Raw genomic sequence first — 26,963 nt, 5'->3', positions numbered from 1 at the left:
TTTCTGTTTAGAATTTTAGTGTGGTATATCATACAGGTAGAACTCAAAGCATGAGTCGCAAAAACCCAGCCTGCAGGTGCAGCAGGTGGGCAGGAAGGCGAATGGGATGCTGGCCTTCATAGCGAGGGGGATTGAATATAAAAGTAGGGAGGTCTTGCTGTGGCTGTATAGGGCATTGGTGAGGCCGCAGCTGGAGTACTGTGTGCAGTTTTGGTCGCCGTACTCACGCAAGGATATTTTGACCTTGGAGGGAGTGCAGAGGAGGTTTACTAGGCTGATACCGGAGTTGAGAGGGTTGAGCTATGAGGAGAGGCTGAATAAACTAGGCTTGTACTCGTTAGAGTTTAGAAGAATGAGGGGAGATCTCATTGAGACATATAAGATGATGAATGGGATGGATAGGATAGAGGTGGAGAGACTCTTCCTGCTCAGAAAGGACAGTAGGACTAGGGGGCACAGCCTCAAGATAAAGGGGGGAGCGGTTTAGAACGGAGTTGAGGAGGAACTTCTTCACTCAAAGGGTGGTGAATCTCTGGAATTCTCTGCCTGTTGAAGTGGTGGAGGCTACTTCGCTAAATATTTTTAAGACGCGGGTTGATGGGTTTTTGATAAGAGAGGGGATTAAGGGTTATGGGGAGAGGGCGGGAATGTGGAACTGAGCAGCGACAGATCAGCCATGATCTTATTGAATGGCGGGGCAGGCTTGAAGGGCTAGATGGCCTACTCCTGCTCCTATTTCTTATGTTCTTATGTTCTTAAAAGGAGGAAAGTCAGGATGAAGGATTGTGGACCTGCAATGGAAGCCAATTCTAATTTGGCAAAATTTGTGATCGGTTACTCAGTCGTTTAAAATGAAGTGATAGCTTTATTTATGAGAAAACAAGTCTTCACACACACACACACACACACCCCCACCACCACCACCACCACCACTACCACCACATCTTGAATGAGTGAACAAACTTGTACATAAAACCCCCCCTTCATGTCCTCAGGTCACACCAAAACACTTCACAGCAATGCAGAACCTTTGAGGTATAGTCATTATTCTTATGTAGAGAGCCAACTTGCACCACAAGGTCCCATAAACAGCAACAAAATAAATGACGTGATTATCTCTTTCCACTAGTGTTGGTTGAGAGATGAATATTGGCCAAGACCTCAGGAGATTTCTCTTCAGATAATATCATGGAACCTATTATGTGTATAATATACACATATAAATATTTTATGTGAGAGGGCAGAAATGGCCTCAGTTTAAGATTTCATCCAATTTTACTAATTCCAATCTTAAAAGCTAAGTAAGTGCTAAAACATAGATGCGTACAAGTAGACATTATATCATAATAAAAATCTTTCAATAGATGTCTAGATCCTGGAATAACAGCTTAAAGTGGCTCTGGCACTGTTCAGCATGAAAGACTATCAACTCTTACCATGTGATGATACCGAGCTGGGAGCAGTGGCAAACAATGAGGAAGGGGAGGTGGTGGCGGAGCGGTATTGTCACTGGACTATTAATCCAGAGACCCAGGATAATGCTTTGGGGACCTGTGTTCGAATTGCACCGTGGCAGATGGTAGATTTTGAAGTCATTAAAAAACTCTGGAATTAAAAGTCTAATGATGACCATGAAACCATTGGCAATGGTTATAAAGACCCATCTGGTTCACTGATGTCCTTTAGGGAAGGAAAGCCTGGCCTACATGCGACTCTTAAATGCTCTCTGAAATGGCCTAGCAAACCACTCAGTTGACAGAGGGTCAATGAAAGAGCTGAACTGCACAGGTAAGATGAGAGAGATTGCCTTGGACATCAAGGCAGCATTTGACTTACTATGGTATCAAGGAGCCCTAGCAAAACTGAAATCGATGGGAATCGGGAAAAACTCTCCGCTGACTAGATTCACATCTAGCACAAAGGAAGATGGTTGTGGTTGTTGAAGATCAGTCATCTCAGCTCCAAGACATCATTGCACAAATTTCTCAGGGTAATGTCCTCAGCCCAATTATCTTCAGTGGCTTCATCAGTAATCTTTCCTCCGCCATAAGGTCGGGAGTGGGGATGTTCGCTGATGATTGTATAATATCCAACCATTTGTTGCTCAGATACTGAAATAATCCATGTCCGAAAGGAACAAAATCTAAACAATATGCTGGTTTGGGCTGACAAGTGGCAAATAACATTCGCACCACACAACTACCAGGCAATGACCATCTCCAACAAGAGAGAATCTAATCATCCTGTTTGATTGGAAAACATTCAATCCCTACTTCACCAATGCACATTGGTAGTAGTGAGAACAACCTATAAGATGCTTTGCATTACCTGCCTGGTCCTCCTTGTCTATCTGGCGATGAGCAATTCCCTCCCTGCCTGCCAACTCTTAAATTGTGGAGTGACCCCCTCCAGAACCAAACCACCCATTAACATTAACTCTGTTTCTCTTTCCCACAGATGTTGTGGGACTTGCTAAGTACTTTCAGCATTTTCTACTTTTAGTTTATTAATTACATTTTTCTATTTGCTAAAACCTAATTGCCCAATACACATTGAAGTCTGGAAAATATTGTGCTATTTATAATAGTTTATCCACAAAAGGCCTGCTAACCAGCATTGCATATAATATTTGGAACTGGCCCGATGTAAAGTTTAAAGTTCTATTTGTTAGTGTCACAAGTACATTAACACTACAATGGAGTTACTGTGAAAATACCCTATGCGCCACAATCCGGCACCTGTTCAGGTACACTGAGGGAGAATTTAGCATGGCTAATACACCTAACCAGCACATCTTTCAGACTGGGAGGAAACTAGAGCACTCGGAGGAAACCCAAGGAGACACGGGGAGAACGTGCAGACTCCACACAGACAGTGCTCCCAAGCTGGGAATCAAACCTGGGTCCCTAGCGCTGTAAGACAGCAGTGCTAATCACTGTGCCATCATGCTGCCTCATTGCAGTCTTGTTTGCAAAGCTGCAGTAAGATGGTCCAGGGGTTAAAAACTCACCTTCTGTCTTTCAACGAATGTTCCTCACAAGGTTTATGATTTATCCACCTGCCTTATTGTTTTTTCTCTTAATATTATATTTATATGTCGGAATTCATGATTAGGTGGATTGGTCACGTTAAATTGACCCCAGTGTCAGTGGGGAGTAGCAGGGTAAATAAGTGGAGTTACCGGAGTTACAGGGCCTGGGTGGGATTGTTGTCGGTGCAGACTCGAGATGGGCCAAATAGCCTCCTTTTGCACTATAGGGATTCTATGGTTCTACTCTATGATTTTTTTTAAATCTGGAGATTGATTATTCAGTTTACATTTTACCTTTAATGATCACTGGATCGATATGACTGTTGACATCATAATGTGGGGTAAAGTATATGATTGAGGATTATAATGAAAGGCAAGGCGTTTTGAAATTTACAAATTTTTGCTTACATCTCTAAATATGGCAAAGGCAATAGGAAGCTTTGAGAATTGCAATCTCTCAGAGCACAGTGCCAAAGAAAATAAAATATTTCTCTACTCATTTGGGAAAGACTACCAACACTACATCTGTGGAGATTGGCAAGGATTATAGTGAGACAGGATGTTGCCCTGCCTATTATGATTTAGAACATTTATTTGTTATTAATATTCATGACAATTTAAATATGTAGCTATCTATAATGTAATTCAGTGCAGTAATTTCTTAGCACTGTTATGCACTAAAATTCGTTGTAAAAAGAGCTTTTACTTCATTATGAACTTACTTGTGTTTGGTCCTCCAGCATTTTAAGTCGAGTCAGGATTGTGTCATGAAGCCCCGTTCAGGGACTTGAGAACCCATTGTAAACTGTTAGGTCAGTGCAGTGCTGAGGGAATGTTGCTGGCCAGTCTGATTGGTTGGCAGCTTTGTAATCCCAGCTGCACCACAACTGGCCACTGCTGGAAATACAAATGGTCCAAAAGAAGAAGAGCCGTCTTCAGGACTTGAGATAAATCCAGGGATTTTGGGTGGACCCAACTGGGAGAGACCAGTGAGGGGTGGGGAAGTGGGGTGGTGGGTTGGGTTAGAGAGGCCCTGGGGAGGGGTAGGGGAGGTGTTTGTTCTTGGGAGGATGCCCCTGATGGGCACAAGGTATCCCCCCCTTTGCACCCCCAAACCTGAGGAAGTGAGAAAGTAAGGTCTGTGGCTAAATAAGGAAATCAAGGATAGTATTAAATTAGTGACAGACTTTACGAACCAGCAAAAAAAATCACTGAAAAGATAATAAAGAGGCAGAAAGCAGAATATGAGAGAAAACTACTTGAGTAATATAAAAAGAAATATTAATAGTTTCTACAAGTATTTGAAGAGAAGAGTAGCTAAGCTAGTGTTGGTCCTCTAGAGAATGCGCCGGGGGAGTTGATAATGGAAAACAAAAATAGATACTTTTTGTCTGTTTTCACAAGATTTAGAAAACTTCCCAAAGATAATTGAAAATCAAGAGGTGATTGGGAGGGATGAACCAAAAACAATCACCATCAATATAGAGGGTGGCACAATGGTTCGCACTACTGCCTCACAGTATCAGGAACCTGCCGTTAATTCCAGCCTTGGGCAACTGTCTGTGTGGAGTTTACACATTCTCCCTGTGTTTTTGTATATTTCCTCTGGGTGCTTTGGTTTTTTTCCCACAAGTGTGAGCTAGGTGGATTGGCCATGCAAATTACCTCTTAGTGTCCCAAAATGTTAGGGGGATGAATGTGTAAGTGCGTGGAGTTGTGGGGATAGGGTGTGGAGGTGTGCTTGGGCTAGATGCTTTGCCAGAGAGTTGGTGTAGACTCAATGGGCAAATGGCCTCCATTTGCACTATAGGGATTCAGGAACATGATGCAAGGAAAACTATTGGACCTAAAGGCTGACAAGTTCCAGTACTGTATGGCCTGCACTGTAGGTCTTAAATGAGTTGGCAGCAAAGATAATAGGTGGATTGGTTACAATCTTCCAAAATTCTTTAACTTCTGGAAGATTTCAATGGATTAGAAAATAGTTAATAGTTCCTTGACTAAAGAAAGGATGGAGCCAACGTAGCTTTGTGAAAGGGGAATTGTTTTCACGTAGCCTTTTTTGATGAAGTAACATTCAAAGTGAATAAAAGGGATCTGGTTGATGCAGTGTACTTGGATTTCCAGAAGGCATTTGATAAGGTGCCATCTCAAAGGTTGCTACATAAGATATAAGATAAGAGTACATCCATTTTAGCATGGATAAAGGATTGGTTGGCTAATAGGGAGCAGAAAGTAGGGATAAATGAGGCTTTTTCAGATTAGCAAGCTGTAACTAGTGACTGCCACAGAGCTCAGTGCTGCGTCCTCAGTTATTTATAATCTGAATCAAGGGAGGGGACTGGATAAGGTGGCTGCCTGGAAGATGTTTCCTCTTGTGGGGAAACTGAAACAAAGGGGTACATTTTAAGAAAATAGATCTCCCTTTTAATACAGAGAAAAGGATTTTTTTTCTCTCGGGATTATTAGAGCATGGAATTCTCTTCCGCAGAAAGTAGTAGAGGCTGGATCTTTAAATTTATTCAGCGCTAAGTTAGACAGATTTTTGTTAGACAAAGGAATCAAGGATTATTGGGGGCCTACAGGAAAGTGGAGCTGAGACCACAACCAGATCAGCCATGATTTTATTGAATGGTAGATCAGGCTCAAAGGGTCGAATGGCCTACTCCTGCTCCTAAGTCCTATCCTCTTCCCATGGACACCAAAAATTTGTGGTAGAAATGGATTGAGGCCCTTAAATGGCAGTTAATTGGCCACTTAGGGGTCTCAGTAGACCTAAGGTCTGACAGCATACCCAACCTTATTATATGGGGGAACAGGCTTGGGGTGGGTGAGAGGGCAGATGGCTGGAAATCCCACTCCCCCACCAACCCACTTGATCTTGCAATGAGAATTCCTGGTTTTTGATCCAGTGACAATGAAGGAATGGTGATACAGTTCAAAGTCAGGATTGTGTGTGGCTTGGAGAGAACTTGCAACACTGAAATCAACAAGCATCCCCACATCTGACCTAATAATGGAGAAAAGATAATCTGAAGATAGTTGGACCCAGTGGAACTGCCCTGTGGAAGCCCTGCAGAGATGTCTTGGGGCTGAGATGATAGGTCTCCAATATCATCCACAACATCAACCACACTACCTGCAACAACCTCCTTTGTTACTTCACCAAAGATGTAATAAGTGAGACAAATATAAATTACCTTTAACAGATTCATGCAATCTGTCATTTATTAACCCATAATATTCGGTGACAAGTTTGTCTCTGATTATTTTTGCACTGTTACAATTCATCTGACTGGTCTGTAGTTACTATATTTATCCATTTCTAGAGCAGGGATATAACATTTGCAGTGTTCCAGTTTTCAGGAGCTGCTGCATAGTTAAGGAAGGCTGCCATCTCAAGTCTTACGTTCATCAATAATCTCGGATACATCCCATCCTGACTGGCTGACTTTACTGTTTGAGCATTAGTGCCATCTCTTTAATTTTGGCCCAACTGGTTCTTACTCTGCCTCTTCCATCCATTGCACATCATGAAATGATATATACTAATATTATTTAGAATGATCAAATATGTGTTCGGAAACAACTGAAACATAAAATCAAATCTCTTTCTAATGCGTGAGTGTAGAAGCTGTATTTGTCTGTAGCTGTATAGTTGCACAACACAGTGACACAGTAGTTAGCGCTGCTGCCTCACAGCGCCAGGAACCCAGGTTCGATTCTTGGCTTGCCTCACTGTCTGTGAGAAGTTTGCACGTTCTCCCTGCGTCTGCGTGGGTTTCCTGTGGGTGCTCTGCTTTCCTCCCACAGTCCAAAGATGTGCGGCTTAGGTGGATTGGCTATGCTAATTTGCCCCTTAGGGTCAGGCGGATGATCAGGGTAAATATATCGGGGTAGGGTCTGGATGGGACTGTGGTAAGGGCACACTTGATGGGTTGAATGGTCTCCTTCAGCACTGTAGGATTCTGTGATTTGTCAATTATCAAAGTGACATTAGGCACTGCAACTTGAACTTTCTAATCTATTTTTCAACAAGCAAAGGTAGAGAAGTCCAATTGAGAGATTATCCATTATGTTTTGAAAGAAAAATGTTTGTTTTATTCGAAGAATTTTAGTGCTGAGCTTAGGCAGTAAAACTGTAATTGTATTTTAGTCATTCAGCCACAATAACTCTCTGTACATGTACAGTATTATGAGCAGCTTTACACTTACTCCAAACTTAGAAAGAGTGGAAATTACTGTTATCAAATAAACGTCAAATGCATTGATATCAAATTCTGCTCTCCACTATTTCACTACAGATGCAGTCCCATTTAAAATAAATGCCACTGTTAGAATAAAAGAGAGAAATTGTGATACATAAGGATTTCTACTAGTTGTTCGTCGTAATTTCCTGGATACTGTGTCTTAACTGCAACCTCAGAAGAACACCCTCTCCTGAGCTGCTTTGTTCCATTCCACATGCTTCTGAGTGAAATTGTCAATTAGTGGCAATTTTGTACTATGAATCCAAGCCCAGTACAATAGGAACCAGGCTGAGACAGCCAAAACACATTATACAGTGGAGCCCTGCAACCAAGAAACAAAAGACTTTCATTTCTTTGGATAAACTGTGTCCAAATACAGAAGTGAGGCTGAAAGGCAAGAGTGCAAAGCCATGATAGTCTAATTCAACCCCACTCCCACCCTGCGTGCCCCTCCCCCCGACTCCCCCTCACCCTCCCCCACCCCCCATTGTTTATCATTTTAGGAGATTTTTCTCAGGCTGAATACGTTAAATATATAAGTATAAGCATTTTCAACTTCTTTTTGCATTTAATCACCAGCAATATTATTAAGTTCTGTGCAACTGTGAAGTGAGTTTTTCTAAAGGTAACTGGAAAAGGAGTGCAATGAGATTGAGGGGGCAACCTTCCCACTTCGCCACGACTGACTCAGATCGCCCTAATCTCAGAAAATAGTGTGCGGGCCTAAAAATCAGTTCTGCAACCAGCACTAGATGGTTTGCAGTTGTCCCAGTCCCCTTCTACTGGCGCAAACTGGATCACACCCAGAAAGGGCCCAGAGCACGTTAGCATGAGATGACTGGATTTCCATCTCATTAGTAAGTTCAGCATGTGATTGTCCTCCCTCCTGGAATGTTCCCACAAGCGGCGATGGAGACCATTGAAGCCTTTGGGTGGTTGAGGGCATGGCCAGGTGATGCCTGTTGGACAGTGGCCACCTGACTTGCTGGCAGTGCTCACCAGATGTCCTGGCAGTGCCCATCAGGCACAGTGGCAATAGCCACCAGTCACCGATCAGTGCTGGTTGGGTGCTATAAGTGTGCCAGGGCATTGCCAAGGAGGTAAGGCCTGTGTGGAGGCCGTGACAAGGGGTTGAACTCTTTCAATAATATAATCAAGTTTTCACTTAGCATTTAACTTAACTGTAATAATAAATTGTAGTTTATTTTCAGTCTTTGTGATAAACAAAGTCCCTACCTTATGGCACCCACAGTGTAGTTCATTAGGTAACTAGTTTAAACTGATTCCCTAGCCAGCAGTGGCTGACTCCTCTCTGTGGAAGCTAAACATGTATAAATATGCATAAAATAAGTTGCACAGAGTTGGCAGCTGGAGATTGAATGCTGAAAGACGCGAGGAATTTCTAAGTAAAGGAATTCTATGCAGTGAGTGGGGAGGTGTTGTTCAAGCCTTTTACAAAGAAGAAATGGCCCAAGAGGGAGCTGAGAGAACAAGACTCAAGAGCTGATAGGTGAAGAACATAACTACGTAAGAAATAGGAGAAGGAGTAGGCCATCTAGCCCCTCGAGCCTGTCCTGCCATTCAGTAAGATCATGGCTGATCTGAAGTGGATCAGTTCCACTTTCCCGCTTTCTCCCCATAACTCTTAATTCCCTTGTCTATCAGAAATCTAAAATGAAGGCATTACCTAGATTTGCAGGTACATAGTTGGTGAGTTTTAAGTGTTTTCCCACACTAAAGTAGTTTAACCTGGTACTGGGGAAATATATGTATATTAAATTTAGGGGATAACTAGCTAACTCCATAATTTCACTACAGATAATCATTGAGCAATAATCATAGAATCCCTATGCAGAAAGAGGCCCATTGAGCCTGCACCAATCACAATCCCTCCCAGGCCGCTTTCTAAACTTGAAAGTTAATTAGTTAAGTACAAACAAAACCAAGATGGCAGGGCAGGTGACGCATTGCAGTAATACGTGGGAGCTGGTGGACTCCAGTTTGATCAATGACAGCCACATCTGCCACAAGTGTTTGCAGCTCCAGGAACTTGGGCTCTGAGTTGCTGAGCTGGAGTCTGAGATTTGGACATTGTGATTCATCAGGGCTGGGGCAATTTACCTGTACACTTTATGCATGCAGGCAATCACATGCCTTAGCCCAGGTAATTGGTTTGTGGTCAGGACTAGGAAGATGTGATTTTAAGAGAGGCAGATATGAGGACCCAGAAGGTAGCATTGGAGAGGCCAATTGTCCAACGAGTTTAAGGTTCTTGCAATTTGCATGGTGGTGAGCAGGAACAGCAGAGAGGATGAGCAAACTGACCATGGCACCATAGTGCAGGAGGTTATTCAAGTGGGAATAACAAAAAAATGTAGTTGTTAGAGGGAACAATGTAGTTAGAGAGGATGGGCCCTATTTTACCATTTTGATTCTAAGTGCTAGGCAGACTTGAAACTGGGAGATTTTCAGATCCAACTTTTAGACCCATTTTGAGATGCCCCCATACGTACTCTGCCTGAAAAAATATCAGCGATTCTGAATTGCGCTGCACAAGCCTGTGGGTGGGACTTATCGCGCCTAAAATCCTGTAGTTCTGTTCGGCACCTCCAACTGCACATGCGCAGGAAAGAAATGACAGAATGTGGCTCCCCGCCACATTCCTCCTAGGCCGGATAATGCCTCCCCTGGCCCCATTGCCCCATCCCCACAACATTACTGACCCCCTTATTCCCCCACCCCCTCTTGCCACCCAGACCAATAGTGAGCCCCTCCCCCTTTCCCCCCACTCATCACAGTCAGGGTGACAGTGGACCCTCTCTCCCCCCACTAATCACAGGCAGGGTAGCAGTGGACCCTCTCTCCCCCCACTGATCACAGGCAGAATGGCAGTGGACCCCCCTTCTCCCCTTCACTGATTTCGGGCAGAGTGACAGCAGATCCCCCTCCCTCCCCACTGATCTCAAGCAGAGTGCCGTTGGATGCTTGGCACTTACCTCCTCATTAACTGGAGTGCCCGAATCGGACTTTTGTGAAGCATATCCGTTTCATGCCAATTCTGGATGGGCGAACACGGTAGTAAAGGAATAGTGCCAGTAAGGTTAGGTGTGCAGACCATTAAGTCAATTTAAATGCATGCAAATGCGTCTAAATGTTGGTTGCACCCATTTTGGGCGCGGTCCCGCTCACGGCCATTTTTGGGACACGGTAAAGAGGGAACCGGCATGGAGGCGGACTTGGATCGCGCTATTCACCTCACACCCAGCTTTATCAAGTTTTTGTGCCTGACAACGGGTGCAACTTGATGGTAAAATTGGGCCCGATAGATATTGTTCTTTGCAACTGACAGTGAGTCCTGAAGGATGTGGTGCCAAGGTTAAGGACATTTCTGCAATGCTGCAGAGAAATTCTGAGAGGAGGGGGAAGATCAAGTTGGCATGGTCCATATTAGTGCCAATGACATTGATATGACTAAGAAAGATGTTCTGCCAAGGGAGTATGAGCAGCTGAGAACTAAATTAAAAAGCAGAAACACAAAGCTGAGCCACGAATAAATTAGCACGGCACCAACAAGATCAGTGAGTTGAAAACATGGTTCAAGACTGTTGTGGGAGAAATAGGTTTTGACCCATGGGACATTGGCACCAGTACCAGGGAAAGAAGGAGTTATACAATTAGGATGGTCTTCACCTGAATGCCACTGGGACAAGTGCCCTAGCAAAAACAGGTTATTGCTACAAATAACAATGACCAGAATGTGACATGAAGAGATGGAGCATATGAACATAAGCATGCACTAGCAAATGAGGCCAGAGTAATATAAACTGGTAAAAAGACAAATTTAACGACTGTATCTGAACGCACACAGCACTCATAACAAGATGATGAATTAATCGAACAAATTGACATAAATGAGCATGATATGATAGCCATTACAGAAACATGGTTGCAAACCACTGCTAGCACATGAATATTCAAGGACATTTGACAGGAAGGACAGGAAGGAAAAGGTGGTGGAGTAGCTCTGTTAAGCCAGAATGAGATCAGTACAGTAGTGAGAAATGATCTTGGTTCAGAGGATCAAAGTAGAATCAGTTTGGATGAGGATAGATAGCAAAAGAAGTTGCAGGTTCAAGTGGTTTATAAGCTCCCTGGTAGTCGCTGCACTGTAGGACGGAGCAAAAATCAAGATATAATAGGAGCTTGTAGGCATATTTTGCAGTAATCTTCATATAGTTTGGATGAATCAAATTGCCAAAGTTAGCTTGGAAAATAAGCTGTTAAAATGGATTCAGGACAATTTCTTAGAACAGTACGGAGGGGGTGGGGGATTGATAGAATTTGCTGCAGGCAAAGAATTCTGTGATTTTCGTCATCACTCACCAATTACGTAATGAGGTTCTGGGCAGGCACCTCATTTAAATCTATTTTAGTCAATATACATGTACTTAAAAGGTTTCCCTGCTATATGTACGCCCATATAAAGAACTCCCCCCCAGTGATGTATTGCCATGTTGGCGAGGTTTTAAAACAAGTTTTTAAAAATATTGAGCAGCTGAGGGGAACCTACTGGGGACACAAAGTTAGGAATAGCTCCTGGGGAGATGTGTCTGGACTGTGCCCTGGCAGTGCCACCTCGGGAGCTCCATTGCTATGGGTTTCCCTTATGTGTGGGTGGGAGGGAGGGAGGGGGTTGCCCTGGTGCTTGTGGGAAGGATTTCCCCTTATTTTGGAGGGGGGGGGGCAGTGTGTTGTCCCAGTGTTTGTGGGGTGGAGAGGGGGCGCGGGGGGCAGGGGGCTGCCCCAGTGGTTGTGGGGATTGTCCCTGCTTATGTGCAGGGGTTGTGGGGGGTGCTGGGAATTGTTGCTTTTCCATGTTCATGGGATGGGAGGGAAGTATCATCTTAGTGCACGTTAAAGAGCACTCCAATCTCTGTGGAGCTGGCATTGCACGGAATGCCGTAGAATCTGGAGAAAAAACTCAGCTCAGGCCAGTTTCCTGCCTCAGCCAGCAACCAGCACTTTGCATAGAGTGCAAAATTCTGCCTATTAGGTTTTGGAACCAACCAGGGAATAGACTATTTTAGACTTGATAATGTATAATAAGATACGATTAATAAATTATCTCATAGTAAAAGATCTACTAGATAAGTGTGATCAGATCATGGTAAAATTTCACATTCAATTTGAGGATGAGAAACATTGATCTGAAACTCGAGTCTTACACTTAAATAAAATAAGGTTATGAAGACAAGATTAGAAAACCACAAATGTAAATACCTTATTCAAGAGAGTTTGACAGAAAGCAGGAAACTAAAGAATCGACAAGTTAATCTAACATCTGCCTTTAGGAACGCACTAAAATCCATTATCAAGGGAGTCGTAGCAGGACATTTAGAAAATCATGATACATTCAGTCAAATTACCGTCAAAGTGTCATTGTTAATCCCACTAACATAGAATCTGCAAGAACCGAATACAGAAATATTGGGGGGGTGATTCTCCCAAAAAATTCTAAATGTCGAATTCATGTGAAACCTGGAGTAAATCACGCTGTTTTTTCCAGTGGAAGTTTAGAGAAGAATCTCCCACACTCTGTGCATTGCTGAGTACACTAGCATAAATCCCATAAAAAATCCGGGGGCTGGACCTATTCCCGCCTGGGATGCTGGCAGCATAGCGCTGAGAGGGCCACTGTGCTTCTGCTGGCCTGTCAGCACCAAGATCAGTGCGTGCACAGTGGCCCCTGTCTGCGGGCCTCCCGACTGCAGGCCAGCTTGATCACTGGCCACTTCCGCGATCCCGCAATGCAGGCCATGCAATCCTCCCCACAGCCTGATCGCTGGTCCCCCAGACATGCCCCATCCAAATCCTCTTCATGCAGCCACAATCTCCCCTCCACCAATTCTTCCCCCTTCTACTGGCAGGCCTGCCCAGGGAGCAACCTCCCTTCTGCCTGACCCTCTAGGGGGCCCTGATTGCCCCCTCCTTACTCCAGCGGTGTCAGGAGTGGAAAACTATAATAATCCCTGCTGGAGTGAAATACTCCTGTTGGGGGGGAGAAGCTAGCAGGCCCAGAGATTTCAGTCCCGAGCCTGTTAATGCCATTTAAATAATATTGAAATGTAGGGCTGTATATGTTATGCAGATCCACGCCAGAAAATCAGCCTTTGGAGATGCTCTCGAGCCCAAACACTCAGCGTGGATTGCGCTAAACTGGCATCGCTTAAATCTCCTAACCTGCTGCACAAAAAAATTGGTGCAGCGGGATGGGAGAATTGCCCCTGTTGAGCAGGTTGTAGTTAATAAAGGAGAGTAAAATAACATTATAGATCCAGCTACACAATGGCCCATCATTTGTTGGAATGGTGTACCTCACAGCTGCCTGTCAATTAGAATTGTTTATGGATAGTAAACTTTTCAAAATGCTTGATCACTACGTTTTTTTTTTGTTTACTTTATTCCAATCAAATTGTCAAATTAAAGCCAATTCAGAGTCCCAACAAGTTGAGACATTCCCAATCCAAGCTGACAAGACGGGGCTCTCACCTCCTGTCTTGGGTTTGATCTACATGATCCAAGCTGATTGGAGTAGGTGTAGCTCCTCCTCCAAGGCTTGATCTTATTTGCATCTGTGCCAAAAGCCCGAGATGCCGCTTGAAAAAATTGTTTCAAAAGAAGCTGAAATGTAACCTAATGACTTCAACCAAGTGCAGGATGTCGATACTACACTTTATCTTAGCCAAAAGGCTGAGAAGCGATTTGCTGAAAGTGCAAGCTGATAACAGTGCAAGGAGGGTAACCGCATCTAGAACCTTGGTGAACTACAGGTCAGACAAGCAATGTTAATGTCAAATTGGCTACAGAAAGACTAAACGAAAGGGAAAGAAAGACTGGATTGAAAAATTACATTTAAAATTTGACATTTTTAATATTTCATGTGGAATGTATCTCCACACTTAGAATTGTTCGTTTTCTGGGCAGGAAAGGTTGATTACCAATCTTTAGCAATCATCACATCATTAAATGGTTGCTAACACTGTAAATTACTAGACTTATCTCTCTGTTGTGAGGTTAATGGACAATTCAAGTGAAAATGCATGAAGGCATGGGTTGGTTAAGGACAAGATGCTGTTTTCATGAAATAATAGAGGTGCAAATTGGCCAGCAACTTGTGGCAATTCACAATTCACAGGATATTGCTTTCCTGCCATAAAATGCTAGTCGATTTGCTCATTAATAACAATGTATTTTGTTCTGATGCTGTTATAGTTTGGGCTTTAGTGCTTTTGACATCAGGAATGTGAAAAAGGAAATAATTTGCAAATTCCAAAGTTGGAATGCCAGATTCACAGTATTTTGCATTGAGAGGCCAGATATGTAAACCCCCTTTGTCATATTGATTGCCTTCACTGGAATTTGAATCATCTGGGAAAGCATCCAATTAAAAACACATTCATTCCACTGACTCCAAATACTGTATTATGCCCAATGACAGAATATTTGACTCCTTTCAACAGCCATGATGGTTCCTCATTTTACATATCTCTACAAATAGAATGTATTTATTGTAAAAGGCATAGGGCTGGCAAGGTCAGCATTTATTACCTAATTGCACTTGAGAAAGTGGTGAGCTATCTTCTTGAACCAGTGCAATCCATGTGGGGGTGTATCATGGAATCCCCACAGTGTAGAAGGAGGCCATTGACAATCCCACTCAGGTCCTATCCCAGAGTGCTGTCAGGGAGTCCCAGAATTTTGATCAAGTGACAGTGAAGAAAGGTCAGTGTATGTCCAAATCAGGATGGTGAGTGACTTGGAGGGGAACTTCCAGGTGTTGGTGTTCCCATATATCTGCTGCCCTTTCCTTATGATAGTGGTCATGGGTTTGAAAGGTGCTGTTAAAGGAGCCTTAATGAGTTCCTGCAGTGCATCTTGTAGATAGTACACACTGCTCCTACTGTGTGTCGGTGGTGGAAGGATTTAATGTTTGTAGATGGGATGCAATCAAGTGGCTGCTTTGTCCTGAATGGTGTCGAGCTCGAGTTGCACCCATCCAGGCAAAGTGAGAGTATTCCATCACATTCTTCACTTGTTTCTTGTAGATTGTGGACAGGCTTTGGGGGATCAAGAGATGAATTATTTGCCGCAGGATTCCTAGCCTCTGATGTGCTTTTGTAGCTATGGCTAGCCCAGTTCAGTTTCTGGTCAAGGGTAACCCCCAGAAGGTTGAAAGTGGGGGATTTGGTGATGGTAATGCCATTAAATGTCAAAGGACAATGGTTAGATTCTCTCTTGTTAGAGTTGGTCATTGCCTGGCACTTGTATGGTGTGAATGTTACTTGCTACTTGTCAGCCCAAGCCTGCATATTATCTGATGCTGATGGCCCACAGTACCCCATGGTTGCACAGTTTTGAGTTATTGGATCTGTTGAAAATCTATTCCATTTAATACGGTGCTAGTTCTAGGCAACATGATGGAGGAGGGTATCCTCACTATGAGGACAGGGCTTTGTCTCCACAAGCCTATGCAGTGGTTACTCCTACCATTGATACCATGAACAGATGCATCTATGGCAGGCAGGCAGATTAGTGGACGAGGTCAAGTATATTTTTCCCTCTTGTTGGTTCCCTCACTACCTGCCACAGAGCCAGTCTAACAGTTATGTCCTTTAGTACTTTACCAGCTCGGTCAGTCATGGTGCTACTGAGCCACTCTTGGTGATGAACATGGAAGTCCGCTACCCAGAATCCATTCTGCACCAATGCCACACTCAGTGCTTCTTCCAAGTGATGTGCAACATAGAACAGAATAGATTTACCAGCTGAGGGAGTTGGTAGGTAGCAGCAGGTTTCCTTGCCCATGTTTTACCTGATGCCATGAACTTCATGGGATCATTGAGACTTCATTGATGTCCATCCAATATCGCACAGATATAATTTGGAAACAACAGAAAACTTTGGCAAAATATAAGCATGATTGTGGGTGAAGAATATGGTGGAACCAGTTAATGGTGAGGGTGCACTCCGTTAGAAGCAGTACTGATTACAAAGGAAGCTGAACTTGTACCTGGGGAAATGATTAATTCTCAATGAATCAGGGGATAATGGCTTGAATAATTTCCCTACCTGCGGGGTTTCACAACTTGTTCGCTTTGTTTCTTTGATGTAGGGTAGATGTATTGCGGTCATGTTTACAACATAATAATATAATTCAGTACGTTTATGACACTTTGGTGCAGTTCGAGTCACTGGAGGAATTATTTTCTTTTCGGAGATGTTTAGAGCCTATTAGGAGAGACGGCGTTTAAGGTTAGTGTGAGGAAAGCTGAGTTTTGTGCACAGAGCTGAATGGGAGCCGGTTGTCAGAATTGAACATGGAGAAAAAAGCCGCAAACCGGCCAAGATGCGATTAGTGAGAACTCAAGTCACCGGCGCCGCTTGTAGCTTCGCGGCCTTTCCTCGGTATTGAGGGACGTGCAGAATTTATGCAGGGTTTCACTGAGATCGCTGCTTCTTTTTAGTGCCATCTACAGGATGACTCTGCTCAAGACTCACTCTTCAGAGTTGGGTCTCAGGATTCCTTCCAGCATTTTTGAAAGTCGTAAAATGCTGTTCCGCTAACTGCAGCCGTATGGACCTCCGATTCCTCACTCATTTCATTGCAGAAGCGACAGTGTCAGAATAATGTGTAGCTGTTGTAGTAATGCAAGAGGTGCGTGTAGGAAGTATTCCAGCAGGATATTTCACACATTCACTAACCCTTGTGGAAAGATCGTTTGATGAGTATACTGAGCAGAGATTAGATATTCACTGATTAGTTGAACACAGTACCTGGCGGAATTCTACACACCCCACATACACCAGTGACATTATTAATAAAGGGCCGAGTTAAAAGATTATCAATTAATAAATTGAAATAAGTAGATTATGGAGTCTCAAAGCAAAGATATTACAATCTTGCAATCTTACAGTTACCCATTGGCTTCCAGCGATATGTAGGTGGAAAAGGCAGTGCCCAAATGACTTATTAAAGCCATATAAAAATTGAAAATCCTGGAATTACCCAGAAGGTTTGGCAGCATCTGTGGAAATAGGAAGAGTTGTTGCTTCAGCTTGATGGCCTTTCACCAAAGCTGAGTATTCCAGCATCTACAGTATTCTGCGTTTCTGTTAAAACCACACCATAATCAACCTCTGCTAGGATTGATGGAAATGGGTTCTGGTTTTATGGACAATAACAGTATTATGCTGTTGCCATATGTTGGATTCCAGAGCAGCATGATGGCACAGTGGTTAGCACTGCTGCCTCTCAGCACCAGGGACCTGGGTTTGATTCCCGGTGTGGGTCACTGTTCTCCCTGTGTCTGAGTGTGTTTCCTCTGGGTGCTTTGCTTCCTCCCACAGTCTGAAAGACATATAGGTTAAGTGCATTGGCCATGCTAAATTGGCCCTCAGCTTACCCGAACAGGCATCGCAGTATAGTGACTAGGGAATTTTCACAGTAACTTAGTTACAATGTAAATGTAAACCTGCTTGTCATTAATAATAAATAAACTTAAACTTAAAACATGATGTATCTTCACTGAATGCCCATTGCAATACTCTGCCCCAAAACACTGACATTATTGCTGTGCCTTTGCATCGCCAACAATAAAATCACCATTAATTCTGGCGGTAGCTTTGTTCCCTCACAGAATTCCCATATCTATCTGTCAAAAATGCAACTTCTGCACAGAAGAAGGGAAGTCTTAACATTCTGAACCCCCAAAGATTTGGGATATTGTTGCTAAGCATCCAGGACAAATTGCTGTTTGTAAGGTGAAGGCACATCAATGATCGGGAGTTAGCTGACAGTAATAACCAGGCAGATTTACTATTCAAAAGAGGAGACAGCGACGTAGTGGTATTGTTGCTGGAATAGTAATCCAGAGACCCAGGATTATACTCTGGGTTCCTGGGTTTAAATCCCATCACGGCAGATGATGAAATTTGATTTCAATAGAAATCTGGAATTAAAAGTATAATGATGACCATGAAACCATTGTTATAAAAATCCATCTGGTTCACTAATGTCACTATGGAGAAAGGAAATCTGTCGTTCTGTAATAACTCCATGGAGGCAAAAGTCCCATCACCAAGTTACTTTATTTATACCATACATCTGTACACAGCCAGCTCTCCAGTTGCTCCCTACTGAAATGCAGGCTGGGAGTCTGACACACCTGCTTTAAATAGGAAGCACAAGATTCCCTGATTTAACCATCAATTAGGACTCATCACGTAGCTCAGACTTTAGCAATCCAACCTCATTAGCCTGGCTGAAGTCATCACACTCCTTCCCCCCAGGTGGAGAGCTTGAGGCCCAAAACTGGTCCACGTGTTTCCTTATCACTGCCGCGCCTACGCGTACTCTGTAGGATACTGGTCCAGTCCTCGACTCAACTGTTCCGGTTACCTAGGCAGGTCCCTTTGCATAATTTCTGACCCAAACACTCTCCCCTGCTTCAAAATGCCTTTCTCAGCGCGTGTTGTTATGGCTCCTGCATTGGTCTTTCCACCTTTTCGTCCCAGGTTTGATAACAACAGGCTCAGTCTGGTGTAGGGCTGTCTGCCCATCACTAACTCTGCTAGCACAGTTCCCGTGGTGGTGTGTGGAGTCCTATAGTCAAATAATCACCTCAAGAGTTTCGACTGTAACGAGGCCGCTGACTGTTTTTTCAACCCGGCCTTTAACGTTTAGACTGCTCTCTCCACTAGCCCATTTGATGCCTGCTGGTAAGGTGCCATCTAGATGAGCCAGATCCCATTTGATTTCATAAATTTGGTGAACTCTAGGCTCGTGAACACTGAACCATTATCAGAAACTAATACCTCTGGGATCCCGTGCGTTATGAACAAGGTGCGCAGTTTCTCAATGGTTGCCGTCATGTTTGCCGAGTTCAGTTTGTAGATGTTTAACCACTTGGAATGGGCATCTATTATCACCAGAAACATGGACCCCATAAACGGGCCTGCAAAACCGACATGGAGTCATGACCATACTCTTTCTTGCCATTCCCACGGGTGCAGCGGGGCTGTCGGTAGCGCCTTCTGCCCCGTTGACACTTCTGACATTGCCCTACCGGTGTCCCTATGTCTGTGTTCAGACTTGGCCAACCAGCACCTTCATTTTAGATGCTCCAGGGTGTCTATGGCGTAGTTCGGCCAGAATGTCCCGACGGCCCCGCCTTGGGATGATGACCTGTACTTCCCACAGCAGGATCCCGTGTTCCGCTGTGATTTGCTTCCTCCTGCTCCAGTATGGGTAGAACTGTGAATGGAGCAGTCTTTCCAGCTGCCCTGTTAGCACCAGTACCTTTACCAATACAGGTTCTTTCTGTGTCCACTGGCATATTGTGTGCATCCACCGAAAGGGTATCCAGAAAGTTTAATGTCATCATGGTCTCCTCCATTCTGGGTACCAATGGTGGGGTGTCCGGTGATGGTACCCACCTTAAGGCATCGGCATTTGCCCACTCTAGTCCCTGGTCAGTGCTCCAATCAATGCTAAAATGCCGCCAGCAATAATGCCCAACACTGGATTTGGGCTGATGCTATCGGCAGCACTGCTTTGTATTCCTTTAGTAGGTCCAGCAAGGGTTTATGATCTGTTATGATAGTAAATTTTCGCCTATATAAATACTGGCGAAATTTTTAAACTGTGAAGATTACTGCCTGTCCTTCCTTTTCAATTTGGGCATATCTTCACTCTGCCATTGTCACGGTCCTGGAGGCATACTTATTGGCCACTCTTGTCTGTTCTGCCACCTGTGTGGGAATGCCGGCATTGGACTGGAGTAAACACAGTAAGAAGTCTCATTACTCCAGGTTAAAGTCAAACAGTTTATTTGGTAACAAACGCCACTAGCTTTCGGAGCGCTGGTCCTTTGTCAGGTGAGTGGGGAGCCAAGACAGCACCAACTCTATATGGGGATGTGTCACAGGTGAGTACCAGTTCCTTCTTGGGGTCATAATGTACGAATACATTTTCAGATGGACTACACCCCAGCGTTCTAAAAGAAATAGCTGAGGAAATTGTGGAGGCATTGGTGGTGATCTTTCAGGAATCAGTGCAGGCAGGGAGGGTACCAGAGAACTGGAAAGTAGCTAATGTAACACTACTGTTTAAGAAGGGAGGGAGGCAGCAGACACAAAATTGTAGGCCAGTTAACCTGACTTCGGTCATTGGCAAGATTTTAGAGTCATTGTTAAAGAAGAGATCGCAGAGTGCTTGATAAAGTAGTGCATGATAAAGTAGGACTGAGTCAGCACGGCTTTGTCAAGAGGAGGTCATGTCTGACAAATCTGTTAGAGTTCTTTAAAGAAGTAACAAGGAAGTTAGATAAAGGAGAACAAGTGGACATGATTTATTTAGATTTCCAGTAGGCCTTTGACAAGGTGCCACATAGGAGACTGTTAAATAAGTTAAGCACCCATGGTGTTAAGGGTAAGATCCTGGCATGGATGGAGGATTGGCTGACTGGGAGAAGGCAGAGAGTGGGGATAAGGGACTTTTTTCAGGATAAACACAGTAAGAAGTCTCACAACACCAGGTTAAAGTCCAACAGGTTTATTTGGTAGCAAAAGCCACTAGCTTTCGAAGCCCTGCTCTTTTGTCAGGTAAGTGGGAGTTCTGTTCCCAAACAGGGCATATAAAGACACAACTCAATTTATAAAATAATGGTTGGAATGCGAGTTTTTACAGGTAATTAAGTCTTTGAGGTACAAACAATGTGAGTAGAGAGAGCGTTAAGCACAGGTTAAAGAGATGTGTATTGTCTCCAGACAGGACAGTTAGTGAGATTTTGCAAGCCCAGGAAAGCCATGGGGGTTACAGATAGTGTGACATGAACCCAAGATCCCAGTTGAGGCCGTCCTTATTAGTGCGGAACATGGAACTTTTTCGGAATGGCAGCCGGTCGCTAGTGGTGTGCCTCAGGGGTCAGTGTTGGGATCATAACTTTTCACAATATATATTAATGATTTGGAGGAAGGCACTGTTGCTAAGTTTGCAGATGAAACAAAGATATTTAGAGGGACAGGTAGTACTGAGGAGGCAGAGGGGCTGCAGAGGGACTTGGACAGGTTAGGAGAGTGGGCTAAGAAGTGGCAGATGGAATACAATATGGAAAAGTGTGAGATTATGCGCTTTGGAAGGAGGAATGGAGGCATAGACTATTTACTAAATGGGAAATTCTTAGGAAATCAGAAACACAAAGGGACTTGAGAGTCATTGTTCAAGATTTTCTTAAGATTAATGTGCAGGTTCAGTCGACAGTTAGGAAGGCAAACGCAATGTTAGCATTCATGTTGAGAGGGCTAGAATACAAGAGCAAGGTTGTACGTCTGAGGCTGATAAGGCTGTGGTTGGACCCCATTTGGAGTATTGTGAGCAGTTTTGGACCCCATATCTAAGGAAGGATGTGCTGGCCTTGGAAAGGGTCCAGAGGAGGTTCACAAGAATGATCCCTGGAATGAAGAGCTTGTCGTATGAGAAACGTTTGAGGACTCTGGGTCTGTAACTCTTTGGACTTTAGAAGGATGACAGGTACAGGATACTTTGAGGCATGGATAGAGTGGATGTGAAGAGGATGTTTCCACTAGTAGGAAAACCTAGGACCAGAGGGCACAACCTCAGGCTAAAGGGACAATCCTTCAAAACAGAGATGATGAGGAATTTCTTCAGCCAGAAAGTGGTGAATCTGTGCAACTGTTTGCCGCAGAAGGCTGTGGAGACCTGGTCTTTGAGTGTCTTTAAGACAGAGATAGGGTCTTGATTAATAAGGGAATCGGGGGTTATGGGGAAAAGACAGGAGAATGGGGATAAGAAAGATATCAGTCAGAAATAAGGTAGGTGAACTTGGAACATGGATTGGTACTTGGGACTATGATGTTGTGGCCATTACGGAGACATGGTTAGAACAGGGACAAGAATGGTTGTTGGCAGTTCCAGGGTATAGATGTTTCAGCAAAAGTAGGGAAGGCGGTAAAAGAGGTGGAGGAGTAGCATTGTTAATCAAGGATAGTTTAATGGCTGCTGAAAGGCATTTCGAGGGCGATCTGCCAACTGAGGTAATATGGACTGAAGTTAGAAAAAGGAAAGGATTGGTCACATTGTTAGGAGTTATCTATAGGTCCCCAAATGGTAATAGAGATGTGGAGGAGGAAATGGCAGATTATGGATATGTGTGGAGGTCACAGCGTAGTTATCATTGGCAACTTTAACTTTCCAAATATTGATTGGAACCTTTATAGGTCAAATAGTTCGGATGGGACACTTTTTGTACGGTGTGTGCAGGAGAGTTCCCTGATACAATATGTGGATAAGCCAACAAGAAGTGGGGCCACATTGGACTTGGTACTGGGTAATGAACAGGTCCAAGTGTTAGATTTGTTTGTGGGAGAGCACTTTGGAGATAGTGACCACAATTCGGTGTCCTTCATTATTGCAATGGAGTGGGATAGGGTCACACGACAGGGCAAGGTTTATAATTGGGGCAGGGGTAATTATGATGCGATTAGGCAAGAATTAGGGAGCATAAGATGGGAGCAGAAACGCAAGTATGGGCACAAATGAAAAGTGGAGCGTTTTCAAGGAACAAATACTATGTGTCCTTGATAGGTATGTCCCTGGCAGGCAGGGAGGAAGTGGCCGAGTGAGGGAACCATGGTTCACAAAGGAGGTTGAATGACTTGTCAAGAGGAAAAAGGAAGCGTACGTAAGGATGAAGAAACAAGGTTCAATTGGGTCGCTTGAGTGTTAGAAATGAGTTAAAGAAAGGGTTAGGAGAGCTAGGAGGGGGCATGAGAAGTCCTTGGTGAGTCGGATAAAAGAAAACCGCAAGGCTTTTTACTCTTCTGTGAGAAATAAAAGAATGACGAGGGTGAAGTTAGGGCCAGTCAAGGATAGTAGTGGGATCTTGTGCATGGAGTCAGGAGAGATAGGTGAGGTGTTAAATGAATACTTTTCTTCAGTGTTCACTAAGGAGAGGGGCCATATTTTTGAGGAGGAGTTTGTGATACAGGCTGATAGGCTGGAGGAGATAGATGTTCTGAGGGAAGATATATTAGCAATTTTGAAAAACCTAGGGGTGGATAAGTTCCCTGGGCCAGATGGGATACATCCTAGGATACTTTGGGAGGCGAGGGATGAGATTGCAGCGCCTTTAGTTTTGATCTTTGGGTCCTCACTATCCACAGGGATAGTGCCAAAGGACTGGAGAGTGGCATATGTTGTTCCTCTTTTCAAGAAAGGAAATAGGAATGACCCTGGTAATTATAAGCCAGTTAGTCTTACTTTGGTGGTCGGTAAGTGAATGGAAAGGGTCCTGAGAGATAGGATTTATGACCATTTGGAAAGAGTCAGCACAGTTTTGTGAGGGGTAAGTCCTGCCTCACAAATTTGATTGAATTTTTTGAGGAGGTAACTAAGTGTGTGGACGAAGGTAGAGCAGTGGATGTTGTATACATGGATTTTAGTAAGGCGTTTGATAAGGTTCCCCATGGTTGGCTCATGAAGAAGATAAGGAGATGTGGAATTGATGGAAATTTGGCCAATTGGATAAGTAACTGGCTGCATCATAGAAGATAGAGGGTTATGGTGGAGGGAAAATTTTCAGACTGGAGGCCGGTTACTAGCAGTGTACCACAGGGATCAGTGCTGGATCCTCTGCTTTTTGTGGTTTTTATCAATGACTTGGAAGAAGGGGCTGAAGGGTGGGTTGGTAAATTTGCTGACGACGCCAAGATTGGTGAAGTAGTGGATGAAGTGGAGGGGTCTTGCAGGCTGCAAAGAGACATTGATAGGATGCAGAGCTGGGCCGAAAAGTGGCAGATAGAGTTTAACCCTGATAAGTGTGAGGTGATTCATTTTGGTAGTACAAACTTGAATGCAGATTACAGGGTCAATGACAGGGTTCTAAGGAATTTGGAGGAACAGAGCGATCTTGGGGTTCATTTCCACAGATCTCTGAAGGTTGCCACTCAAGTGGATAGAGCCGTGAAGAAGGCTTATAGTGTGTTAGTGTTTATTAACAAGAGGTTTGAGTTTAAGAGCTGTGGGGTTATGCTGCAACTATGCCGGACGTTGGTGAGACCACATTTGGAATATTGTGTTCAGTTCTGGTCACCTCATTATAAGAAGGATGTGGAAGCATTGGAGAGAGTGCAGAGGAGATTTACCAGGATGCTCCCTGGTTTGGAGGGTAGGTCTTATGAGGAAAGGTTGAGGGAGCTGGGGCTTTTGTCTTTGGAGTGGAGGAGAATGAGAAGCGACTTAAGAGAGGTTTATAAGATAATGAGAGGGATAGGTAGAGTGGACGTGCAGAGACTATTTCCTCGGGTGGATGTAGCTGTTACTAGGGGGCATAACTATAAGGTTCATGGTAGGAGATATAGGAGGGATGTCCAAGGTAGATTCTTTCCTCAGAGTGGTTGGGGTGTGGAATAGACTGCCTGCTGTGATAGTGGAATCAGACACTTTAGGAACTTTCAAGCGGTTATTGGATAGGCACATGGAGCACTCCAGAATTATAGAGAGGAGTTAGCTTGATCTTGGGATTGGACGTAGGTCGGCACAACATTGAGGACTGAAGGGCCTGTACTGTGCTGTAATGTTCTATGTTTCTATGATTGAATGGCACAGCAAGCTCAATGGGCTGAGTGGCCTAATTCTACTCCTAAGTCTTATGGTCTTATGGATGAGAATTGCTGTTTAATTTTTGTCACTTTGGGGGAAGGAAATTTGTCGTTCTGTAATAACTCCACAGAGGCAAAAGTCCCATCACCAAGTTACTTTATTTACACGTACATCTGTACACAGGCAGTTTTCCAGCTGCTCCCTGCAGAATGCAGCTGGGAGACTGACGCACCTGCTTTAAATAGAGAGCACGAGTCTCCCTGATTTAACTATCAATTAGGGCTTATCAGATAGCTCTTTTGCATATCCAACAAGTAAACGAACTCAAGTTAATTTAGGGACAAATTAGAAGGGGCAGCCCCCCAGAAAGGAAGGGGGGATGGCCCAAACAAAAACCAAAGTCAAAAGGAAACTTAAGACATTAAATCAAAAGGTGATTATCAGGGTCGATAATGCACCCCAGCCCCTGTGGTGCCCAGTGGGCGCGGAAGGTGTCAACTGCGCCTGTGGACACCCCATGCTTCCTCTTCAGGGACACCAGGCCGCGAATGTAGCCACAGTAGAGGGGCAGACAATTAGGATGGACAACCCCGTCGATCATCCTCTGGCTGGACTTGTTGATGGCTAGGACTCGTCAGGTAGTTCATACTCTAGCAAGCCAACCTCATTAGCCTCGCTGAAGTCATCACAGTTCTTAACTGGTCTGGCCTACATAAGAACATAAGAAATAGGAGCAGGAGTAGGCCATCTAGCCCTTCGAGCCTGCCCCGCCATTCAATAAGATCATGGCTGATCTGTCGTGGCTCAGTTCCACATTCCCGCCCTCTCCCCATAACCCTTAATCCCCTCACTTATCAAAAACCCATCAACCCGCGTCTTAAAAATATTTAGCGAGGCAGCCTCCACCACCTCAACGGGCAGAGAATTCCAGAGATTCACCACCCTTTGAGTGAAGAAGTTCCTCCTCAACTCCGTTCTAAACCGCCCCCCCCCTTTATCTTGAGGCTGTGCCCCCTAGTCCTACTGTCCTTTCTGAGCGGGAAGAGTCTCTCCACCTCTATCCTATCCATCCCATTCATCATCTTATATGTCTCAATGCGATCTCCCCTCATTCTTCTAAACTCTAACGAGTACAAGCCTAGTTTATTCAGCCTCTCCTCATAGCTCAACCCCCTCAACTCCGGTATCAGCCTAGTAAACCTCCTCTGCACTCCCTCCAAGGCCAAAATATCCTTGCGTAAGTACGGCGACCAAAACTGCACACATGTGGCTCTAAAAGGCCTGACTGAGCCATACTTGCAGGCAGAGCGCTCACAGTGCTAAAATGTTTTTCCTCATGTTATCATTGCTTCTTTTGCCAATCGCCGTAAATCAATGCCCTCTGAATTCTTAATCCTTCCACCAAATGGGAACAGCTTCTTTCTATCTCCACTGTCCAGAAGATCCTTCATGATTTGAAAAACCTCTATCAAAGCTCTTCTCAACCTCTTCAAGGCAGACAGTCCCAACCTCTCTAATCCATCAACATAACAGAAGGTGCTCATCTAAGAACTATTCTCATCAATCTTTTCTGCATCCTTTCACTCAACGTAATACTCCAGTTGAGGCTGAACAAATGTTTTATAGATAGGTTTATCATAACTTCCTTCCTTTTGTACTTTGCCCTTATAAAAGCACAGATCCTGGACGCTTCATTAATCATTCTCTCGATTTGCCGCGCCATCTTCACTATCTGCGCATGTATACTCCCAGGTCCTCTGCTCCTGCACCTCGTTTAGAATCGGACTCTCTATATTATCCCTCCCCAGTTTTTCTAACAAAGTGAATCACTTTCACACTTCTCAGTATTAAATTTAAACTGCCCCTTGTCCACCCATTCTACTAACCTGTCTAGGCCCAATATAATGTTGAGGTTTAACACTATCCTTCTCACAGTTCACAATACTTCCAAGGTCCATATCATCTGCAGATCTTGAAATTGTGTCCTCTACACCAAGAACTA

At 44.0% G+C, this 26,963-nt stretch overlaps 1 long non-coding RNA gene and 1 other non-coding gene across 2 annotated transcripts in view; one reads left to right on the top strand and one right to left on the bottom strand.

Moving 5' to 3' along the window:
- The window catches only part of LOC145350285 (uncharacterized), a 48,054-nt gene that overhangs the window by 17,963 nt on the left and 3,128 nt on the right, over positions 1 to 26,963 (top strand). The gene's annotated exons all lie outside the window — the stretch shown is intronic.
- On the bottom strand, positions 13,845 to 14,043 carry LOC145351023 (U2 spliceosomal RNA). Its single transcript, XR_013888297.1, has one exon. It is a non-coding gene; the product is annotated as a U2 spliceosomal RNA (small nuclear RNA).

Source organism: Carcharhinus amblyrhynchos, chromosome 1 (assembly GCF_965287045.1).
Source record: "Carcharhinus amblyrhynchos chromosome 1, sCarAmb.v2.hapA, whole genome shotgun sequence".
NCBI lineage: Eukaryota > Metazoa > Chordata > Chondrichthyes > Carcharhiniformes > Carcharhinidae > Carcharhinus > Carcharhinus amblyrhynchos.
Note: the sequence above shows the minus strand (reverse complement) of the source record. Positions and strands in the feature narration are given on the sequence as shown.